Source organism: Pisolithus orientalis, assembly GCF_024613125.1.
Source record: "Pisolithus orientalis strain OTSU chromosome Unknown F5J12scaffold_81, whole genome shotgun sequence".
Taxonomy (NCBI): Eukaryota; Fungi; Basidiomycota; class Agaricomycetes; order Boletales; family Pisolithaceae; genus Pisolithus; species Pisolithus orientalis.
This window is the reverse complement of record NW_026260862.1, coordinates 25,945-48,816: the sequence shown is the minus strand read 5'-3', so window position 1 is coordinate 48,816 and position 22,872 is coordinate 25,945. Positions and strand designations below refer to the sequence as shown.

Below are 22,872 nucleotides of genomic sequence, written 5' to 3'. Positions count from 1 at the left end.
GTAATCTGTACTAATCCTACAATTGCCATTGAGTACCCAAGGCCAGGTAGCTTAGTGGTTAGAGCACCTGGGTATATGCCAGGGGGTCCTGGGTTCAAATCCCAGCTTGGTCATATTTTCCTTTAATTGTGCACTGCTTGGCAGCAGGAGGGTAGTTGGCCCTGAGGTCACATGATCTCAAATTCAACATCTTAAGAGGAGGCTGAAATTAAGACCAAAAGAAGACCTTAGGCTTCTGTGGTAAGAAGACTGAGGTGCATGAGGAAAAACTAACTGCCTAAGTGCGAAGAATTATTACATAAGCTTGTACACTGTAAACAAATAAACATAGGGGACACATGTTCCAACACACCCCCTCAGTGTAGCTAGTCTTTAGAGAATAATTCCCATACCAAGAGAAAAGCATTCATGCTTCTTGTGTGACAGTCCCTTGGTGAGAATGTCAGTGACCTGTTCATTTGTAGATATGTACTTGACATCCACCTCTCCACTCTCAACCTTCTTGTGGATAAAGTGATGATGAGTAGCTATGTGTTTCATGCAGTCATGGAACATTGCATTGCTCATCTGGGCTATTTCAGACTGATTGTCAACTAGAAGAGGAGTGCACTGCATGATCATGTCTGTATCTAGTCCACATTGTAGGGTTCATAGCCAAAGTATTTCTTTTGCAGTTGCTGAGACTGCCATGTATTCAGCTTCCATAATAGACAGAGCAATGGAGGTCTGTTTCTTTGATGACCAGCCAACAGCTCCACTGGACAGACTAAAGACATAGCCAGTTACAGAATGGTGGTCATTTATATCTGCAGCCCAGTCAGCATCAGCATAGCCTACAAGCGAACTTGCAGGGTCTCTCATGTACTGTAAACATGTGTCAATGGTTTTTTGTAGGTATCTGTAAACTCGTTTGAGTGTGGTCCAGTGTTGGTCACCAGGGGTAGCCATGTGCCTGCTAAGCACACCCACAGTGAATGTGACATCTGGCCAGGTAGCCAGCATAGCATACATTAACACTCCAAAAGCACTTTGATACACATGTAGGTCATAGGCAGGAGCATCAAGTTTTTCTAGTTTTAAGTTCTGCTTGATAGGCATAGACACTGTGCAACCATCCTGCATACCCATACACTCAAGAATGAGCTCTATATAATGAGGCTGAGATAACTCTATGGTTCCCTTGTTGTGATCTCATATAATCTCCATACCAAGGATCCACTGAGCCTTGCCTAAGTCAGAGAGGTCATACTTGGCTGATAGTTGGACTTTGAGGCAGTCAATGGCCTCATGGCTCTTCAAGAGGATTAGTTTGTCATCGACATAGACAGCAACCACAATTAGATTTCCATTTCCATTTTCATCTTTGTAGAAAAGACTGTGGTCAGTGTCACTGTGTGTGAACCTGAGAAATTCAAAAACTTCTCATAGTCAATTGTACCAAGGTTTTGGAGCCTGTTTTAGTCCATAGAGAGCACAATAGAGGAACCAAACAATGTTGCTTGAGTCTTGGAAACCAGGGGGAGGATGGAGATATATTTCCTCCTCAAGTTTGCCATTTAGGAAGGCAGACTTTACATCCATCTGGTGGATCTCCAAATCATACTTAGCAGTGAGAGCAAGTAGAGCTCTGATAGTGGAGAACTTAGCTATGGGTACAAATGTCTCTATATAATCAATTCTGCAGACCTGCATGAATCCCTTCACAACCAGTTGCACTTTGTACTTATCAATGTTGCCTGTAGGGCCTTGCTTTATCTTGTAAACCCATTTTGAATCTATAATTTTCCTGTCAGGTGGGTGTGGCACCTCCTTGTACAATCCTATAGCACAAAACATCATTAATTCATCAGCCATTGCTGCATACCAGCAGTCAGTGTCAGTGCAACACATCACCTCTGCAAATGTTGTAGGCTCATTGTTGCAGGTTGCACTTGTTTGGTATGCAGTAACTTCTTCCCTTTCTGGGTCATCACCACTCTGCCTCACCTAGTGTAGTGGGCAGAACTCTTTGTAGGTGGTTCTGCCAGCACAACCAGCACAACCCAGCAGAACCACTGGTTGTGCCACTTGGCAGAACACACATGCAAGCCTCTTGTTCTACAGCTATGGACAGAACATACCACTGGATGGCATCAAATTATCAGTATCCCATCCACCATTGCCTGTTGCACTGGGGTCAACTGCCACAGCCTCATCTTCAAGTGCTTTTGGTATGATTCCCTCATCAACCTGGCCCAACTCTTTGAAATCATAGTATTCTCCTTTTAGTACCTCAATCCCATCAACATCTTCCAGATGCTCTGCTGCTTTCTGGGCCTCCAGTGCCATGAATTCAATGTCAATATCATCCAGTGAGAGTGTCTCTGGCCCAGCAAGGTCAATGTCATCAGCTGTGGACAAGAGTGGAGGCACCCATGTAAAGTTTGCCTCCAAGTCCCTTGCCACTTCTAAGTCAATCCCAGGTTCATTTCTTGTGTGCATGTGAGCATGCTGTCACTGTGTTGGCTTTCCAGATGCCATGTTTTGGGTATGGATGTGGTAGCAAAGGTTTGCATGAATTTTTCCAAGTGTTTCAAAAGTATTGATGGACAAGTTGCAGTGTCTTTGTGACTGTATGCTACCAAGGTTAGAAAAGAGTTGTTCAACATCCCCAGCATGTGGGAAAATTGAAAGGATTGTAATAGTGAGTGACTTGAGTGGATGTGTGTCTGAAGTGACTGGTAGGCTCTCCCACCAGCTGAGGCCATTAGCATGCCCCCCTGCGAATGGGGCATGAGATATATTGTAGTCTTGCATGTCCTTGATGAGTTTCTCTGCCTTTCCCTTGTCCCAGTTCCACAATTTTACAATTTCAAGTGCAACCTTGACCATGAACTCAATTGAGTGACCACTTGCCACTTGCCCAATGGCAAATTTATGACACATGGGGTGCAAGAACAGGGCAAGTCAGTGATGATCAGTATTGATTGCATGAAAGTGTCCATTGAACACAGACTTTGCATGCATCCAGAATCTTGTGTTGTCTTCTTCATCCAGTTGAAGTTGTGACATCTGTTTTGCATATCAAATAAGCTCAAGCATGCAGTCAGCAAGCAAAGCCTGGTGTGATTCCAAGTTTCCAATTGCATTGACAAGGGGTTTCACTGTCTTGATCAGCTGTTCAAGGTACATCCAGTAGCTCCACTTGTGCAAGACAATGTCAATGACATCAGAGGCCACAGGGCTCTGATTATTGATTTTCCTCTGTGCATTTGGATGGATGCAAATCTGGAATAGAGGGTTTCTGTAACCAGTCAGTCAGGCCCATTGCACACATTGAAGATTCAAGATTGACCCACTTGTGTGCCTTCACACTCAAGCAGTGCAAGATCAGTGCATAACAACGTGATTCACAGTTTTGCTTCAATCTCTGCCTGACACCCAACCCCTTGGTTTCTTCATTGAGCTGCCCACCCCAATAGTGAGATGAGTTGAAGAATGTCACAATATGAGTGGTCTTTCTGATCACTTTCTTCATCAGAGGACAGGTGATGATATCACCAATCAGTGTGTTGAGACTGTGCAAGAAGCATGCAAAAGTCGATATAGTTCATCAGAGGATGTAATCTGGCAGAATGCTTGCATTACTGTCGGGTTATCAGTTGTGATAGCAATGAGGTTCTTCCCATCATCGATCTCCAACTTCTCCATGGCCTTCTGTGAGACTGCAAGGAGATTGCCAGCTGTTCCTCAGCAACTTGTCATGTCCTCCAGTGCAAGAACAATTGGATGGTGATTGACTTCCACTGCAACTGAGCCATAGAGACTCTGCTTCAGCTGATCCTCCCACCCATCCAAGAGTAGTGTAAGCTTCTTTCAAGGCTTTAGCCTGAGTAGGTCTTCCTCCTGTACTTGAACAGCTTCACTATCAAGAAGATTGTGGGACAATACATATCAGGATGGTGACTCATATGGGGGGCATATAGCATCCAAGAAATAATGGAAGAAATTGTCATCTGCAGCCATGAAGGGTATATTGGCATGAATAAACCACCTGGATGTCACCACTAAGTGTGTTGGAAGCCCAGGATGTGAGCAGACATACTGAAGGAGCCTGGTATTTGCATCTTCAATTTGCTTTGTCATTAGGGGGTAATCAACATAGTCATCAAGTGCCTCCTTGTGCTTCCTGATGGGGGTAATCTTGAGATCTGAGGCTGAAGATTCACCAATGGTGGCCTGAGAGTGGGTGGATATGGACTGAGTTTTCCCTTGAATAAAGGTATGTGCTTCTTGGCAAATCACTGGTGGGGCCACCTTGCAGCAAGAAACAATGTGCATGGGGAGATTATTGTCCCAGCCTTGATTGCATGCACCTTCAGAACCTTCATCATCACCACAGTGATTGCACCTTCAAAAGTAATGGCCAGATTTATTCTGGACTTTATCAATGCATGTAATGTTAGCTTCAGAGAAGCCTGCAATGGGGTGCCCACCAGTGCTTGCCATCATCAATTGTCAACTCATTAACCAAGCAGTAGCCTACTACCACATAAGCTGTTTTTTAATAAAGTAAAACAAAATTTTATTTAAGTGGTGTGCCAGGTTCTGCCAGCTCCATTCTCAGAGGTTCTGCCAACAACACTAGCCTCACTGTTGCCACACCCTCTCATGTGCTTGCCTCTGTCTCACCACCCTCACCCTCTATCTCTGCATCACAGTTGGTAGGCTTTGTTTTTGATATGCATTGACAAAATAGCATTGATTGTCATCTCAAACAGGCACTTTCCTGGCTTGGGATGACCTTCAAAGTGCCAGAGGAGGGATATGGATTGGATAAGGACCAGGAGGCCCAGGTGTCGAGCCAGAGCAATGAATGGCCACAGATGGTGCTTGTTGTTGACTTCCTGAGGTCTGTTCTTCTTCATTCTGTTCATGGTTTGACCTACTAATGTTTTTCTCTGCTTTAATATGAGTGTTAGGCTCAAACATCGAGCAGCTGTGATCATCAGGGATCTGCAAGCCATCATCAGCTGCCATCTCATTGTTTTGACTGCCCCAGGTGTGTCCTTCACCATCTCCACCATCTGACTCATTTCCAGGTTCATCTGAGCTTTTTTTGCTCTCTGGTAAGGCAACCTCCCTTTGAATCCCTTGTGCATGAGCTGCAGGCATTACATGCCTTGTTTCCCTAGTTACCATGTCTATCTGGACTCAAGACATGTCCATGCTATCCCCTTCATTGAAGACAGCATCATTTATTTCAACAATTTGCCTGGTGGACCAATGTATGCACAGGTATGCCTTTTTATTCTTTGAGTATCCCAAGAGTGCACACTCAAGGGACTTAACATCTAGCTTTTGATGCTTTTCCTCTGGAACATGGACATGCACCATGCATCCAAAAATTTGAAGATGGGTGACTGATGGCTTGTTCCTGGTGTATGCCTCATAGGGGGTAATGCTTTGCTTGAGTGCTTTAGTCAGTAGTCTATTTATTATGTGTGCTGCATGCAGTATGGCATCCCCCAATATTTGTTGGGTTGACTGGCATTGCTGAGCATAGCACACATGGACTCAACAAGTGTTTGGTTCTTTCATTCCACTATGCCATTTTCCTGTGGTGTGTAGGCATTTGTCTTCTCATGATGTATGCCTTTTGACTTCAGATAGGCTTCAAATTTGTTTGAGCTATATTCCCCAGCTTTGAAGATAGTTAGGGCGATGTCTGGTCTCTGCTTCAGCTCTAGCAAAATATTCCTTGGTTAGTCCAAAGACTTTGTCCTTCATCTTGATTAACCTAACCACCAGATGGTGTGAGTGTCCGTCAATGAATGTTATGAAGTACCAATGGCCAGATTGTCCTGTAGTTTCCATAGGTCTGCACATGTCCATGTAGGTTCTGTGCAGTACACTTGGATTTTCTATACCTGACTTCAACAGAATAGGTTCCCAATGTTGTTTGCCATTGTGGCAGGCCTTGCACAAAGTTGTGTTGTGCTCCTTTAGTCCTGTCAGCTCCACCATGCCATTCTCAGATAGTCTTAGGACATTTCTGATGTTTGCATGTCTGAGTTGATGATGCCAGATGGTTAATGTAGCCTTAGATGTTGTCATACACAAGGTGAGAGTGGTGAAAGGTTCATTTGGGTTGAGCACATCAGGAGTACTGACAATGTATGCAGAATGACTGCCAGATATGATGCTTGCTTTGAGTATGTACAGGGATGTTTGTTTAGTAGCCAGAGCTACAACCTTGCCATCAATGTGCACCCTACACTCCTGCTATCCAAAGGTGACTAGAAGTCCCTTTGAGGCCAGTGCAGGCACCAATGCAAAGTTTGTGTCCAGGTCCAGAACATGGTAGACATCTCAGAGGATAGTCCCACTCATGCAGCCATCCTCAAGGTGCATGGAGACTTTGATTCTCCCTTTCCTGATAGCTTGTATGGTTCTACCATCACCAACAATCACTGGCTGCAAGGGCAATATTTTTCTGAATGTTGCAAACCACAAGCATTGGCAGCACATGTGTGCTGAGGCACTGGAGTCAACTACCCACTCCAATGCACTGGTCTCAGGGCACGCACATGCTATGAACAGATGAAGAGGTCCATTATCCTCTTCTGCAACTGTCACAACCTTGGCTGTAAACTCTGTTCTCTCCTTGGGTTTATCCTTGCTCCCTTGTGCAGATCCCTGTGGCTGCTTCATCTGCCTTCTTTTTTTAGCATTCATCCTCCACATGTCCAGTTGTGCCACAGAGGGCATAGTTACACTTCTTCTTCTTTTTCTTCTTGTCTGTTGCCTTTGACTTTTTACATGGGTTAGTCTTAGCAGTGAGAGCAGAATGCACTGTTGAAGTTTGTCATGTTCTTTCTTCTACCAGGACTTGGGATATGACAGTCTCAATGGTGAGCTTGTCATTCATGGACATAAGGATTGTCTGGAGTGTGGAGTATGACTGTGGGAGAGAGATTACCATTGCAATTGCTACCAGCAAGTCATCAAGGGGTTGGCTGAGCAATGAGAGGATATGGACTTTTTGCTGCATGGCATTTAGCTGTGTTTCCATAGGATGGTCATCAGCAAGCATGCCACAGAACAGTTCTCCTATAAGATAGGCTATGGATTGCTTTCCCTTTCCTTCATACTGTTTGCTAAGCTTGGTCCAGGTCTCCACTACAGTACTTGCATACAGAACACTGCTAAGAGGCTCATCTTGAGTGTTAGGGTAATCTGTGCACATGCTTCTTTGTCTTTGATTAGCCATTCCTCATATTGGTCTGGGTTCATGTTCGCACCTGGAGCCTTCTTCTCCATGCCAGCAACTAGGTTCCAGAGGCCTTGTATACCTAGGACTTTCTGCATTTGAAACTTCCACATTTGATAATTAGCTCCATCATCTGTGAGGGGCATTATATCCTAGAGTTGGCTCAAGCCTTGGGTGACCCTAGCACTAGTAGATGCAGACACTGATGTGTTTGTGCCTGTCAATGGGCCCAGTTGCTGGGACATTGACACTGACACTCCAGATGACATGTTCAAAGGTTATTTGGTGGTACCACTCACATAATGTACCTACCTTGTACCATATCATATGACCAAATGAGGTTGACAATTGGCCATGTTGCATGGACTGGCTAAGGTTGAACCCACCTCTGAGTTGTCATCATGTCACACAGCATAGCCATGATCATTGGGTGTCACCATACTGCACAGTGTGGCTGAAGGGTTACTGTACTATATACACCTGTGTGGCAGACTGCACCACTGGCATTTGCCTGGCATAAACTGGGCATGCTTGCCAGCCCACTGGCATTGGTGTGCCTGCTATGTGTTCCAGCCCAACAGCATTATCCTGGTATTGACCTTGCATTCCTGTTGAGATCTATCCCAACCCACTGGCATAAGCATGGAATCTGTGCCAGTCATCTAGCATAATCCTGGCATGGGTTCCAGCCAGTTGGGATAGGCCTTGAACTAACCTGGTCTGCCTGCTGGCTCACCAGCATGAGCCTGGCATGTGTTGGCCATTGCCAGTGGGTCAGAAGGCATTCCATTGTAATTCTATTGGGCTGGTTTGAATGCCAGGCTAATTCCAGTAAGATGGGACAAATGCCAGGAAACATACCAGTCTTATGCTAGTGGGCCATTACAGATGCCAAGGTGGTGATGGTTGGTTGGCAGGGATGCTAAGCTAATTCCAAAGCTAATTCCAGCTGGCTGGTATGGATCACAGCCACCACACTATTTCTAGTGGATCAGAAGGCATGCAGGTGGGATTCTATTGTGTTCCTTTTGTGGGGTTGTTTCTGAGTAGGGACAGACTAACAAAAGGAAGATACTCAGGCTTCTATTGGGAAAAGACTAAGGTACAACTAACCTAACAAAAGGAAGTTACTAAATAGCTTCAGCAAGGTAGCTGTAACTCATAAGAAGGGAACCTCACCTCAGGCTTCTATTGGGAGAAGACTGAAGTGCATGAAGGAAAAATAATGTGCCAAAATGACTGTGCTTATGTAAGATATTACTTGTGGAAGAAACATAATTAATGTGCATCAACAGTTCCACCCAATGTCAGTAAGCTGGGACAACTGCTGGGCAGGTGCCAGTGCACTGGGACACATACTAGCATTATGCTAGTGTGCCAGGATACATACTGACACTATGCTAGTGCACTGGTACAGATGCTAAGCTTGTGGTGGTGTGTTGGCATGGATGCTCAGCTAATGCCAGTTTTCCTGGGTGGATCCCAGAATCCAAGCTATTTCCAGTGGGTTGGAAGGCATACCAGTGTAAATCCATTGGGCCAGTATGAGTTACAGCCACTTCCAGTATGCTGGGACAAATGCTAGGCTAATGGCAGTGATCCAGGACACAGACCAGCCTTATGCTAGTGGGCCATGAATGGATGCCAGGCTTATGGTGGTTGGTTTGCATACATGCCTAGCTACATTCCAGGCCAATATCAGTAAGCCAGGACACATACCAGTATTATGTGAGTAGGCCAGAATAGAAGCCAAGCTGGCAGTGGTTGGTGGGCATGGATGCTCAGCTAATTCCATGAGGGCTGGATGGATCACAGCCTCCAGGCTATTTCCACTGGTTCAGAAGGCACACCAGTGGGATTCTATTGTGCCAGTATGAATTCTGGCCAATTCCAGTAGCTGGGTCAGATTCCTGGTTAATGCCAGTGAGCCAGGACATCGTAGAATATATACTACAGGACTATTAGCAGAGTGTAAAGACAGAATGTGGAAAGTGCTCACCTCAGTTGGGTTAAGAAGCCAACTGAGGTGTGACTATACTACTTGAGTGCAAAAATGAATGTGATTATGTAATATGGCTAAATGCATACCATAATACTAAGTGGATGAAAGCATAATGTGAAAGGCAGAATATCCAACACTCCCCCTCAAACATCACAGAGTCCAAGCTCATAAGCAAAGTACTTGGCTTTGATGTTTGGAAGAGCCTTGGTAAGGGTATCTGCAACCATCCTGCCAGTAGGACAGTAGATGAGGCAAAGTGAGCCATTATCAATAGCATAGAATATAAAATGATAATGAATGTCTATATGTTTTGTATGGGCATGGTAATTGCTGTGGTGAGCAAGCATGATTGCAGACTGATTGTCACAATGGATTATGGTTGGGAGCAAGAGTGGGTGGAAAAGTTCTTGGATAAGGTGATGAAGCCAGATGGCTTCTTTTGCAGCATGAGTAGTGGCAACATACTTGGCTTCTGTAGTAGATAAAGTAATGAGTTCTTGTTTCTTTGAGGCCCAGGAGATCACTCTGCCATTGAGCAGGAAGGCATAGCCAGAAATGGCATGCCAGTGCTGCTGTGAGGCACTGTCTGCATCCATATAGCCCTCAAGGCCATACCTACCACCTCCAAATGTCAATGCAAGCCCTTTTGTGCCTAAAATGTATCTAAATATCCTTTTTATGCCCTCCCATTGTGCTAACCCAGGATTATTGCAGACTTGCAACAATGTTGCAACAGCAAAAGCCATGTCAGGGCATGTGGCAACTGCTAGGTGCATCAGCAAGCTGATGGCTTCATGATATGGCATGTTTTTCATGCATGCAGCCTCAGCATGTGTTTGGGGCACTGGGCAGTCAAGAACTGGACTGAGGGGTCCATAGGCATTGTGAAAGGCCATAGATCTATAAAATTATATTTTAACAGCATAGAATTGATGTAGGATGCCTGTGAGAGTGAGAGAGCATGCATGCTGAGTGATTATGCACAACTTTTATTCTGAGTAGGGACAAGATGGGGCCTAAATCTGTTAATTTGAAATTTGTGGCCACTTCAGATTTGAACCTTTTGATTAAGCTAGGGTTATTGCCAGTAATGGTGCAGTCATTGACATGTGATGCAAGGAGTAGGATGTCCTGGCCTGTGTGCATGAAGAAAATGCCCCAGTTGGCTTCAGCACAATGCATACTGAGCATAGCAAGTGTGGTGCACAGCCACTCATACCACTTCAATGCTCCTTGCTTTGATCCATAAAGTGCTACATGCAGTCAGGTGACAGGATTTTTATATTTGCTGTTAACTGAGAGTCCAGGTGGCAGTTGCATGTAGATTACTTCATTGTCATCCAACTTCCCATTTAGGAAAGCACTCTGGAAGTCGAAAACATCAACATCCCAGTTGTTCTGCACTGCAATAGCAAGGATGGTGTGGATAGATGCCATGCATGTGATGGGTGTGTAGGTATCATAGTAGTCAATGCCATGGACCTGCAAGTAGCCTTTTGCTACAAGTCATGCTTTGTATTTTTCAATTTCTCCCTGTGTGTTGCATTTGATGCAAAATACCTGTTTATAGCCAATCACATTGACACCTCACAGTCTCTCAATGATGCTCCATGTTTGTGCTTCATCCAATGAGGTAAGGGTAAGTTCTTTATTAATTGCTTCCTCCCACTTTGACCAATCAGGTCTTGCACAAGCATCTTCAATCATGATAGGATCTGTCCCTTCTAGCTCCGCAGTCCCAGCAACCAAGGCAAAAACTTCATCATCATCTTCATCCATCACCCCCATCATGCCCAGGTTTGCTGTCTCTCTATTCTCCTCTTGTTGAGAGCCTGGTTGTATTCCTCAAGGTAGTGGTAGTGTAGGTAGTGGGATTTGTCCGTTATATGTACCTTGCCCTCATGCAGGCACTGTACATATGCTGACTTGATGCAAGTGTGACCAGAGTGACAGGTGGGTGCTGCAGGTTCAAACCTTGGTCCAAGGTGGTCAATGGGAGTACTTGGTGTCATAGATGCACTTTCTGTGGTTCATATGGCATGCTGATTGCTTTTACCAGCTATGTGTGAGGTGGATGATGCTCCCTCATCATCTGTGATGCATTTCTCCCCCTCAAGCTGCATGCCAATGTCACACACCAAAGGTGTTTGGTGAGGTGGACATGGATACAGCTGATGAATGGAGATGAAGACCATAGCCCTCATGTGAAGGAGGACAGCCAGGAATGTCAGCAGTCATCCCTCACACAAGAACAAGTCATCAGTGCCAGAGAAAAAGAAAGGGAGCAAGTTAAGTGCTGGCTAAAATTCTTAAGCACCTGTGTACAGCATTCTGGTTTTCAACATATCTCTGCCATTTCTGCAGATACAGAGACCATTCCCACACTCACTTGTAGTGCTCAGCCATGTGATCTTACCTTCCAAGATTGGAAAGGATTTGTGCACTCCACACATTTCTACAGCACTCCCTCCAAAAGATGCTCATTTCACTAACTTCTTCTGATATGGCCACCTCTACATCAATCATTTTGCTTGTCCCCTTTGCTAGGGACCATGGCTACATATATCTACCAGGAGTTCCTACCAGCTTCCATCCTGAAGCATCCTGGTACATCCCACCCTCATCTGTGCCCTCTCAGCCCATCCAGCTTGGATAGTGTGTTCTTTTGTCAGTATGACCTCTAGGAGGATGTTCTTTGGTCACCTCAGGTCTGTCATTTTCTTGGAAAGGTCTTATGTGGTCATTTCAGTCTCTCCAGTCCAAGAAGCATATGGATCCTTCCTCCCTGCTCCCTGCAATGTCTTCATACCAGTCTTGTCCATCATTCTTCCAAGATTGCAACAGCTACAGTATAATCTACTGTTCCCCACTCTCCCTGATTGCATCCATGATGAGTATGATGCACATCTTGCCTCCTTGTTGCAAGATACAGCAGAAGACACTCCCCCTTCATCCTCTCTTCCAACAGAGCCTCATTCATGAAGTTTTTATTTGCTTCACTGAGAGGATGGTTTGGGGGGGAAAGTTGTGATCCCCTATGCTCCTGTCACCCCACAGACCCCCAAAGCTTGACCCCTGTTGACATCTGACTCACCCTGTCCACTTTTAGATGTATTATATCAGCATCAGATCAGTGCTGCCTCTCTGTCATCCCACCTTGGCCTAGAAGTGATCTCTTCAAGATGTGACATGCACAGCCTTCCCCTAATGCGATTCCAGTGCACTTTCCCAGTTCCTGACATCACTTGACTCATACTTTGACATTCTGACTGTCTTTGACTCACCTATTGCCAATACTTACCAATCTTTTGACTTTGCTTACTGATTCTTCACTTTTTGGCTTGCTAATCCTTACCAATGCTTACCAATGCTTTCCAAGATGATTACCCATCACTTACATTCCTTACTCATCAGTTACCAATCACTTACCAAGTGTTTGCACCTTGTTTTCCAAGGGCAACACCCCTGTACTGTATATAAATCACTGTACTTAGATAGCAAAAAAAAGAAGACATCAGAGAGCCCCTCTTGCTTGCATTTTATCATCACTCAGTAATTCATTCAGCAGCTTTGATAGTTGAGACTTTATTAAGGGTCTAACTATCATCTACTTCACTTATCCTTGTCTATCATCAATATACTTCACTCCAAGCCCTCCCTGAGCTCAGTGCAGCTTAGGACATTGAATTAAGTCATCATCCATCCTTCTGTTGGCTGACAGCAGTCTGCCCTATTGCATGCTCTCACATTCCTGCTCCTTCTTCATCAGGAGCACCCCCAACCCTCAGCACTCATCTTTGAGTGTTGTAGCTCACAAAAACCCTCCCAAAGAACAGGTTCTACCATCTAGGTACCACATAAGCACACCACCACTCACTTTTTTTGTCTTTTGTGTTGGTTTTGGTCAGTTTTCACCACTGAACCACACTTTGACTCACACTGATAGGAATGGTGACCTCCTGTGAGCTAAATCAGACATTTCATTTGACACCCACATGTCATGAGTCCTTGAAATAAATTCTGTGTGCATTTGTGTCCTTATCAAAGCCCACCCAGCAACCATCTTTTGCATGCATGTCTAGTTTCAAACCATCTGCTGTGTGGACTTTGACATAGCAGCCCCAGATCAGTAGATTAGACAGATCTGGTTTCTTTTTATCCAGCATTTCATTGGGTGTCACTTTGTTGAGTGTGCAGGTGGAGGTTTGGTTCTTTATCCAGTTTGCATGCATTATGGCTTCTCCCCATAGTGACTTTGGGAGGCCACTTGCATTTAGCATGGCACATACACATTTGACAAGTGTGCAGTTCAGCCTTTCAGCAACACCATTATGCTGTGGTGTATCATGCACTGTGAGCTTCCTCTCTGTTCCTTTTAGCCCAAGATGACATGAAAACTCTTTGCTTAGGAATTCCCCACCCTGGTCTGAGCAAAGCCTTTTAACCTTTGTGTTGAACTGCATCAGTAACCAGTCTTCATACTTCTGGTAGGACTTGAAGGTTTTGTCCTTTGACTTCAGGAGGTACAGGCTTGTAAAGCAAGTATGGTCATTGGTGTATGACATGAAATGCTGACTCCTTCCTTGCATTTGTTTGGACAGGGGATGGTCTCCATAAGTCCATATAGATTTCATTGCCAACCTTGTCTTGGTGCAGGGGGTCTCAGATTTTTCCTATGTGTTTTCAGGTTGCCTTGGCATACTTGCATGTGTCACAAGATTCAATTGTTGCATGGGAAGGGTCTAGGCTTATTCTGGTTACAATGCTGTCCTTTAGCATTTGTTTAATAGTGTCATCCTTGGCCACTGCTGCATGCTCTTTTTGCTTCCCTTTGCTTGGAGACTTCCCTCCACTTCATGAGTCATCCCCACTTGATCTGCATTCATGAGCTCATTGCCCATGTTTTCCACATTTGTAGCAAGTTTTGGTGAACTTCTTCTGCTTTCCTCCAGCTGAGTATGTTGCATCATCTGCATTGTTAGACTGCTTCTGCTTTGTGGCACAGCAGTCATACTTGTCTTGAACTGCATCCATGAGAGCTGCAGTTGTTAGGGTAGTGGAGGTGGAAACATTTGTGAGTGCAGACATTGCTCCAACAACAGAGTCATAAGAGCTTGGGAGGGATGTCATGACCATAGCCACTTCAGGTAACCATTTTTCAAAGCATTTAGGCTGAATAGTTTCTCCAAACCATCCAGCCTAATAGCCTCCCAGACCAAGGTCTGCCCAGGGACATCTGGTCATGTCCCAGGGCTATGCAGATTTTTAGGCCCTGGGACAGATGGGATTTCCCACATAGCCATCCATTCAAATGCAATTATTTGGGATGTCCCAAGACTGCCTTGGGTGACTGGGGTCCCTACTCCTGAAAGTGCAGCTTATATTAGCATTGAAATAGCTGCAGAAATCCTAGCTCCCTTGCTCCTCTGACAGATTAAATCCACAAAGTGTCCTTTGACCTATACATCCCCTTCCATCCCACCATGCATAGTAGTATACAATAGTACTTTTCATGTACATCTTTGCAGTGTGATTCTGCTGTATTGGGACATCTCACTGGTTGCCAGGGAGATGACCCACCTGGGCCTCCACTTTTGCCTTGAAAATTGCAATAATAAATTCAATCAATTTGTGTCTATACCTCATGCAATTTGTACTGTATGAAGGAAGAAGTGAATGGTTTTTGAACACTTGTGTGACAAGCTGATATCTCAAAGTCCCCCACATAGAACATGGGGTTGGTCACCTTTGCAACACCATCTGCAGAGGGCAGAATGTCCCAGATGAGCCTCTGAGGTTGTCATGGGGCATTGTGCTGGTCTGCAAGGGTAACTTAGAAGGATGTGCCATCATAGCCCTCTGAGGCTGGGATGGGACATCCCACTGACTTTCATAAGGGGACTTGGGATGTCCCACAGCAGCCTCTAAGGCTGCCTTGGGACATCCCACCCTCCCCTTTGCCAACCAGTGGGATGTCCCACAACAGCCTCTAAGGCTACATTGGGACATCCCACTGTTCCCTCTGCCAAGCAGTGGGATGTCCCACAACAGCCTCCAAGCCTACATTGGGACATCCCACCCTCCCCACTGCCAACCAGTGGGATGTCCCACAACAGCCTCTAAGGCTACATTGGGACATCCCACCCTCCCCTTTGCCAACCAGTGGGATGTCCTACAACAGCCTCTAAGGCTATATTGGGACATCCCACCCTCCCCTCTGGCAACCAGAGGGATGTCCCAACACAGCCTCTAAGGTGTTGAAGTAGTAATCTGCACTAATCCTACAAGCACCATAGAGAATCCAATGCAAGGTAGCTCCATGGTCAGAGCAGCTGCTTGACACTGAGAGGGTCCTGGCTCAATGCCAACTCTGGTCACATTTTCATCAGGTTATCAGCTGCAGCTGGAACCCATGCATGCTCATTACAATGGGTCATGCAGCATCCTTAGTAAGTCCAGATCATGTGAGTTACATGGACACAAGGTGGCTGATAGTAAGGCCTCCTGGAAACACAGCAGTAAATCCTGATCCATCACATGACACAAGGTCAAAAGGCAATCAGACCATTTACATGACCCTAGGGGGTGTGCACTGTTTTTACACTCCAAAAGTGGCCAGATGAAGGGACCACATTGGAGATGGTGCATTCTGTGCATTAACTTCATGGAGATATGTTCCTGCAGTGCTAGTCTAAGCCCCAAGCTACTGACACTAGTACCCAGACCATATGGCTCAGTGGTTGCAGCACCTGGTAAACACCTAGGAGGTCACTGGTTCAATCTTAGGACTGGTCACATTTTCCTCATAAGGCTACATTGGGACATCCCTCCCCCCCCTCTAGCAAGCAGTGGGATGTCCCACAACAGCCTCTAAGGCTACATTGGAATATCCTTCTCCCCCTCTGGCAACCAGTGGGATGTCCCACAATAGCCTCTAAGGCTACATTGGGGCATCCCACCCTCCCCTTTGCCAACCAGTGGGATGTCCCACAACAGCCCCTACACCTATATTGGGACATCCCCCCCCACCATCTGGCCAGCAGTGGGATGTCCCACAGCAGCCTCTAAGGCTAAGTTGGGACATCCCACCCCCCTGTTTGGCCAGATGTCCCACAGCACTCTCCACATAATACAAGGCCAAAATGCTATCAGACCATTTGCATGATCATAGGATGCATGCACCCTTGTTGCACTCCAAAAATTTCCAGATTGAAGGACCATGTTGGAAATGGTGTATTCTGTGCATTGCACTCCACATAGTTTTGTTCCCACATCACTGGTCCATGCCCCATCCTACTGATGCTATCACCTAGACAATATACACAGCTGAGGAGTCAGAGCACCTGCTTAACACCTAAGAGGTTGCTTCAATCCCAGCTCTGGTCACATTTCCATCATAAGGCTACATTGTAACATCCCACCCCCCCCCTCCAGCAGCCAGTGGGATGTCCCACAACAGCCTCTCAGGCTATGTTGGGACATCCCAACCCCCTTTCCAGAAACCAGTGGGATGTCCCACAACAGCCTTTCAGGCTATGTTGGAACATCCCATCCCCCCTTCCAGAAACCAGTGGGATGTCCCACAGCAGCCTCTCAGGCTATGTTGAGACATCCCATCTCCCCCTCTGGACACCAGTGAGATGTTATACAGATGCCACAGAGGCAAATGTTGGACATCCTACCCTGTATCTCTGACATCCACATTGCCCTCTGCCCACAATTGGGATATATATTGTCACATTGTAACAGGCTCAGTCAATGGCACCAATCAGTTCAAGTCAGATCACCATGATTTTTGGAGATTCAGAATCAGGGCAATGAGACACAGGTCTGCCTTGCAGAGATCCATTTCACATATAACCAAGATTGTGAGCCCATTATTGCATAATTCTTCACACAAGATTCATATCCTTTGAGCCCTGTATAATTTCTAGAGAACAGTACCAAAAAATATGTGCAGAGATGAAAAGTCAGTGACCAGATGAGCAGTGAGCAGTGAATAACTGCATTTGAGTGGGTGTAGCCATATGCATGAGTAGTTGCTGACATGATCAGGTTCACTCAATGCTGTGCTCCAAATGTCCTATACATATCATTGCTTGAAATAGTCATGGCACCCAAAGAATGCTATTCAAATTGTATCCAGCAATCATACTCTGCAGGTCTCAAGTGTTGTATTATTTCTCAATCTCATGTCCTTCTACTATGATTTTATTTGAAGCAAGTCTTGAGATGTGAGGCAAGGGGACACAGGTAGGGGGTAGCACATGATTGGTAAGCAGCCACCAAGTGTAGATAAGACAATACTAGGTGTAGAACTTCAGATCACAACAACACACTGCATAATTGCATAAGTTTTTGGTACTGTTCTCTAGATGATACACAGGGCTCCAAGGATATGAATCTTGTGTGAAGAAATATGCAATAATAGGCTTCCAATCTTACTTATATGTGCAATGAACATCTGGAAGCAGAGGGCTCTCTACTGCCCAAAAAGCATTGAAAGCCTGCTGGACAATTGATGTATAGAAGACCACTATTGGTTTGCTAAGGTGTACAGATGCCTAGATCACTTGCAATTTTGATTGTATATGTGAAATCAACCTATGCTTTTTCAGACTTATATAGTGCTAGAACTAGTCTAATTTTTACACCAGGACCTACATCTAATTTCCCTGATTCTGAATCTGCAAAAATTGCAGTGATCCGACTTGAATTGATTGAGATATCAAAGTTATAACATTTAGCTACAACATGTGTGTGATTTTGGATATTTGGCCTTGCTCTCAGTTTTGAAAATAGCTGTAACACAAGGAGCAACAAGGCACAAACACAGTAGCTAGGACTGCAGGAATTGTATATACAGATTGAGGCATCATGTACAGTGCCTAACAGCAATGGACATGTGATGGACATTGGTACCATATGTGATTTGACCCTGGACCACCCCTAACAAAGAGTTGATAAGTGGCCAGTACTGAAATGTAACAGTAACAGCCAGGGCAACTGACACAAAACTATGGGATGCAGTAGAGGACTCCCAGGCAATCAGGGAGAAAGAGGGAAAATGCTGATTGGATCACCCAATCCTGGTGTATACACTAAACCACCTCAAAACCCTTCAAACACAAAAGTGGGAATATCTCAACAATGAGCAAGCAGAATTGGGTGAACAAGGGCACCCCAGAAATGGGTCAGTGAGAGGGATTTGTGGCTCAAAAAGTGAGAGAAGCGGTGTGGATATGCATGAGGTATGATGAGAGGACCTCAAGGGGTGGGCCTTTCCACAAAAATGTGAACATCTCCATAACTACTGCACCAATCACAATGATCTAGACATCTCCAGGGAGTCATCATCTAGTAGTGTGAGTCTGCAAAAGAGTGAGAGATGTGTCAGAGAAACCACTGAGATACAGCCCCAAGATGATAGGGGTAACTCCAGGCAAGTGAACAAGCAGGTGACAACCTCAGGACAACAGCTGGGGTGATCAACATGGGCCTCAGGAAGGCAGTCGGGTACTTGTAGATAAACATGGAAAAAAAAAGGAGCCACCATGATCAGACCATTGGATCCTGAGCTATGCATGAAACTGTCTCACTGCCATCCAAACATGAAAACAGTGATATCTCAATAGCAGCTCCATGGAATTAGACAAAAGAGGCCCCCCAGAGAGGTCTCAGTGAGGGGAACAAGTGGTGTGAAAAGCGATAGGAAAGGCACAGGATTGAGTGGAGAGCCACAGACTTGTCCCCCAAATCTGATGGTAACATCATCACTGACACCAGTGACATCAATATACAAGTGGCACATGACAAATATGTTGTAGGGGAAGCAAAAACTACACTAGTAGTAATCTTCATTTATATACTCCTCAGTGAAGTCATCCCCATATTGTGCAGCATTACTCCTGTTAACCCAATGAGGTTCATCTGACTGGGTTGGAGGGTAGTAGTCATCAGTATATGGACTGTTGTAGTAAGGATGGTTGGTTTGAGACAGATCATGATGGAATCCTTGGTGAGACAGAGGAAATTGATTGTGGTGGCCAGAAGGTAATGCCTAGAGGGAATGCAAGTTGACAGTAAAACCTCTGCAAAATTGAATTACTCACATGATATGGGATATTAGATGGGCCAGGATCATGATAGTTTGTACAGTCACCCCAAGAATCCTACATAATTTTTCCTTAGTCTTGTTACCAAAGGTCAGAGACCTGGATACTCACTTGTTGTCTGGGAAAAGACTGCTGGGCTGGGCCAGCCTCTCACATGTGAGGACAGCTTGGAAGATTATCCTGATGTAGATCCTATATGATGCTTCATTAGTCTTGTTATCAGACCATAGGAACCAAACCCTACCCCATATTGTGGAGCTAGCATGGGAGGCTTGGATGGGCCAGGCTCTCAAGTGTGCACATTGCTTGGAATTGTGGATGGGTCACAATGCGAATCTTGTGCAATGGGGCACACATCCTGGCATTGATTGCATGGCACAGTTCAACAGTCAGACTGTAAAGCCTTGCAAACATCAGCAGATACCAGATATTGAGTAAAGAGCAGAATTTACCTGGGGACCAATAGTATCATGATTTGATGCCTCCATGCAGGGTTGCTTCTGAGAGGGAAAAGGGAGTTGTTGCTGTCGAAGGACCTCCATGCCTTGCTGCTGGTGATCCATTTCCTTGAGGGACTTCTTCCACTCTGGATCATCTGAGATCTGCCACAAAACAGTACCATCAGTAGCTTTGACAAGTGTGATCTCACCCTTCAAAGGGTCAGCATCCAAAATATTGATGACCTCTACACAGAACTTCAGCATCCAACTGGATGACTAAAATGGGGAATACCTTTGTTCCAGCACTTAATCTCAATTTCCAGCACATCATCCAGACTATCTTGTTCTTCCTCATCATCAGTTTGCCAGTCATACAAAAGACCCAGTTTTCTCTGAAGGTAAGGTACTACAAGTTGATGAAGAGGGCCAGCCTTAAGTTTCTTGTACTCAAAACCAGTGCCCAGTGGAGATACACCATGGGGCCAGTTGACAATAGTGAGGTGGCTCTTCTGCAAAAACTCAAGAAGCTGGTGCCAGGAAACTTTCTGGGGATCACCAACTTCAATGCCACATGTGACTGAGCAAAGGACTGAGATAAATGCATGTACAGCACAAGAATAACTCACCATGCAGATCTCTCAATGCAGCCAACATCTTCTCCTTCATCATGCTTCTGAATACTCTGTGGTTGCAGTCTCTTGGAGTCTCCTTTGTATGGCAACATAGTTCCAGTGCAGAACCCACATCTCCAATGGAACTGGTGCTGGCCACCCTGGCATCCACACCATCACTGTTCCTGAGACACCTACAACAATCCAATGAGGTTGAATGAAACATGCAAGAAATAAACTTACTTGAAAATCACAGTATACTTATCCATGAGTCACCAGACACTGATGCCATTTTCATTGATGAAGTTTCTTATCATCTTAGAGCCTCAAAATATGCCAGAAGTTTGACATCCTGCAGGGTCCTGTCCAACATACATTACTGCTCCAACTATCTCAATATCCTCAAGATTGGACCACACCTCCACCTGTGGAACAATCAGAATTAATGGCTGCACAGTTGCAACCACATACCAATCCAGAAAATTGTGTCTTTGCATTGTCCACTCTAGCTGCAATAGATTTGACAGATTGGTTAGTTGGTACAGTGGAGGAGCTCTCACTCCACTCATAGACAGCTTTTAACTTTTCCCTCCTTGCTGCAAAGTCATCCTTTGGGATGTCTATCATGAGGGTGTTGTACTCCTTTGTAATCAAATTGTTGATTGAATTTCGATCAGCTGGTCAGGATGTTAGAATGGTAGATGTGAGAGGGAGGAAAGCCATACCACCATCTGGTTTGGGCTGTGTGGCCCAATACCACAAGTGGAAGAGGTTGGCCTCGTTAATTTTGGTATGACAAGTTTTAACACTAAATCCCACAGCGATGAGTATGTCACATGTAGGCCACCCATGCTGTCAGCCAAGTTCTTCTGCCATCATCTTGATGTCCTTCACAAAAGCATGTATTTCATCTAATGCTGCTGTGGACAGATTCCCTGGCTTCTTGAGGTTTGGGAGTTGGGTGTCATGGTCACTGTGGTTTGCAGCATCAATGTCCTCAGCATCTATAGCCCTACCTTTGTCCTTCTTCTGAAGTCTAGTATAGATTGGGCCACCTTCTTGACAAGGATGGACAATGTCCCCTATAGGATGGGCAGAGTCATCAGACTTGTATGCAGGTGGCAAGGATGGGGGAAGTGGGGACTGGGCACAAGAAATGGTCTGAGCATTGCGAGCATGTGCATCATCATCATCTAGGAGTCAACATGTCAACATGAGGCAGATGCATATATAGATGGTAACAGAACAGGATCACAACAATTTTTTATCTATTTAACAACCAAGGGAATGATGGGTGGCAGGAAACAGTCACAAGTATCCAAAGCACCAAGCTTTGAAACACAAGTGGGCACCAAGCCCACCATTGCATGACCAGAGAGGCACCAAAGCCCAAAATCAAAAGAAATGAGAATTATCTGAAAAAAACATGAGAGAACAAGGGATACAAAATGGAATAACCTACCATGGGAGTTGCTTGAGCTCTCTGTCTCCTTGTCATCATTGCTACCAGGCAACCAGTCATCCTCTTTCTTGCTACTGGATGGAGGGTCATCCTTGTTCTTGCTACCAGATGGCTGATCATCCTCATTGTTGTTACTGGAAGGCTGGTCATCCTCATTTTCATTGTTGTCAGGATTCTCCTCCACCTCCTCCATTGCAGAGTCCTCATCATGGATTTGGTTGTCCAGGTGCAGGGAAGGGGAAGGGAGCATTGGGGTGTTCATGATGGAAGGATGAGGTGTCAAGGAGTGTCTTCTATCTCTCAGGCCAAACATGTGCTCTTCCCAGCCTTTGGGAGGCTGGACTGCATGCCATGATGTCGGTTTGCCAATCATATCCTCCAGAGTAGATTGCCATGAGTGGAAAACAACATTAGAGTAATGGATGAGAAATATACTACAAGATGTACCTCTGAGTGTTGCACTCCATTGTTAGAGACAACAGCACTGCCTTTTTTTACTCATTTGGAAACTGGGGCATTTTGTGAGGATGGAATCCTTTGGTTGTGAAGAATGCGAGTGTTCAAGTCAGCAACAGAGTCCCTTGAAGGCTCCAGGATATCAGCAGAGCAGGGCATGGTTGTATGGGGGTGTTGAGAAAAGGGGGGAGGCAAGGTGAGTATTTAAGGTCAGAGCATGTCAAGCAAAGATGAACCACATGGGAAAAAAAATCCATCTAGAACATGTTGTCTCAGCATGCAAAGTTCTGGATATAGCATCAGCAAGGACATATGAAACAATGAAAAGAGGACATGATATAAGGGGGATGAAGGAAAAGCATGCAGGAAAGAAGTGGTTGTAATGCATAGCCAGGATGACACACCTATTAAAATGGAAACATGCAGGTGGAATTCCAATTGAAATCCAGAATGGCAGTATTCCATCTGTGTGACCCAGAAAGTGGGTTTCCTCAGGACTGAAAAACCACAAGAGTTCATCAGTATCCAGCAATA

At 45.2% G+C, this 22,872-nt stretch overlaps 1 non-coding gene and 1 pseudogene across 2 annotated transcripts; both read left to right on the top strand.

The window, feature by feature from the left end:
• The first annotated feature begins 40 nt into the window (after nt 1-40).
• Nucleotides 41-113, top strand: F5J12DRAFT_t203. The gene has a single exon. It is a non-coding gene; the product is annotated as a tRNA-OTHER (tRNA).
• A 15,863-nt stretch (nt 114-15,976) lies between these two features.
• Nucleotides 15,977-16,049, top strand: F5J12DRAFT_t204 (annotated as a pseudogene). The gene has a single exon. The product of its transcript is annotated as a tRNA-OTHER (tRNA).
• Nucleotides 16,050-22,872: the final 6,823 nt, after the last annotated feature.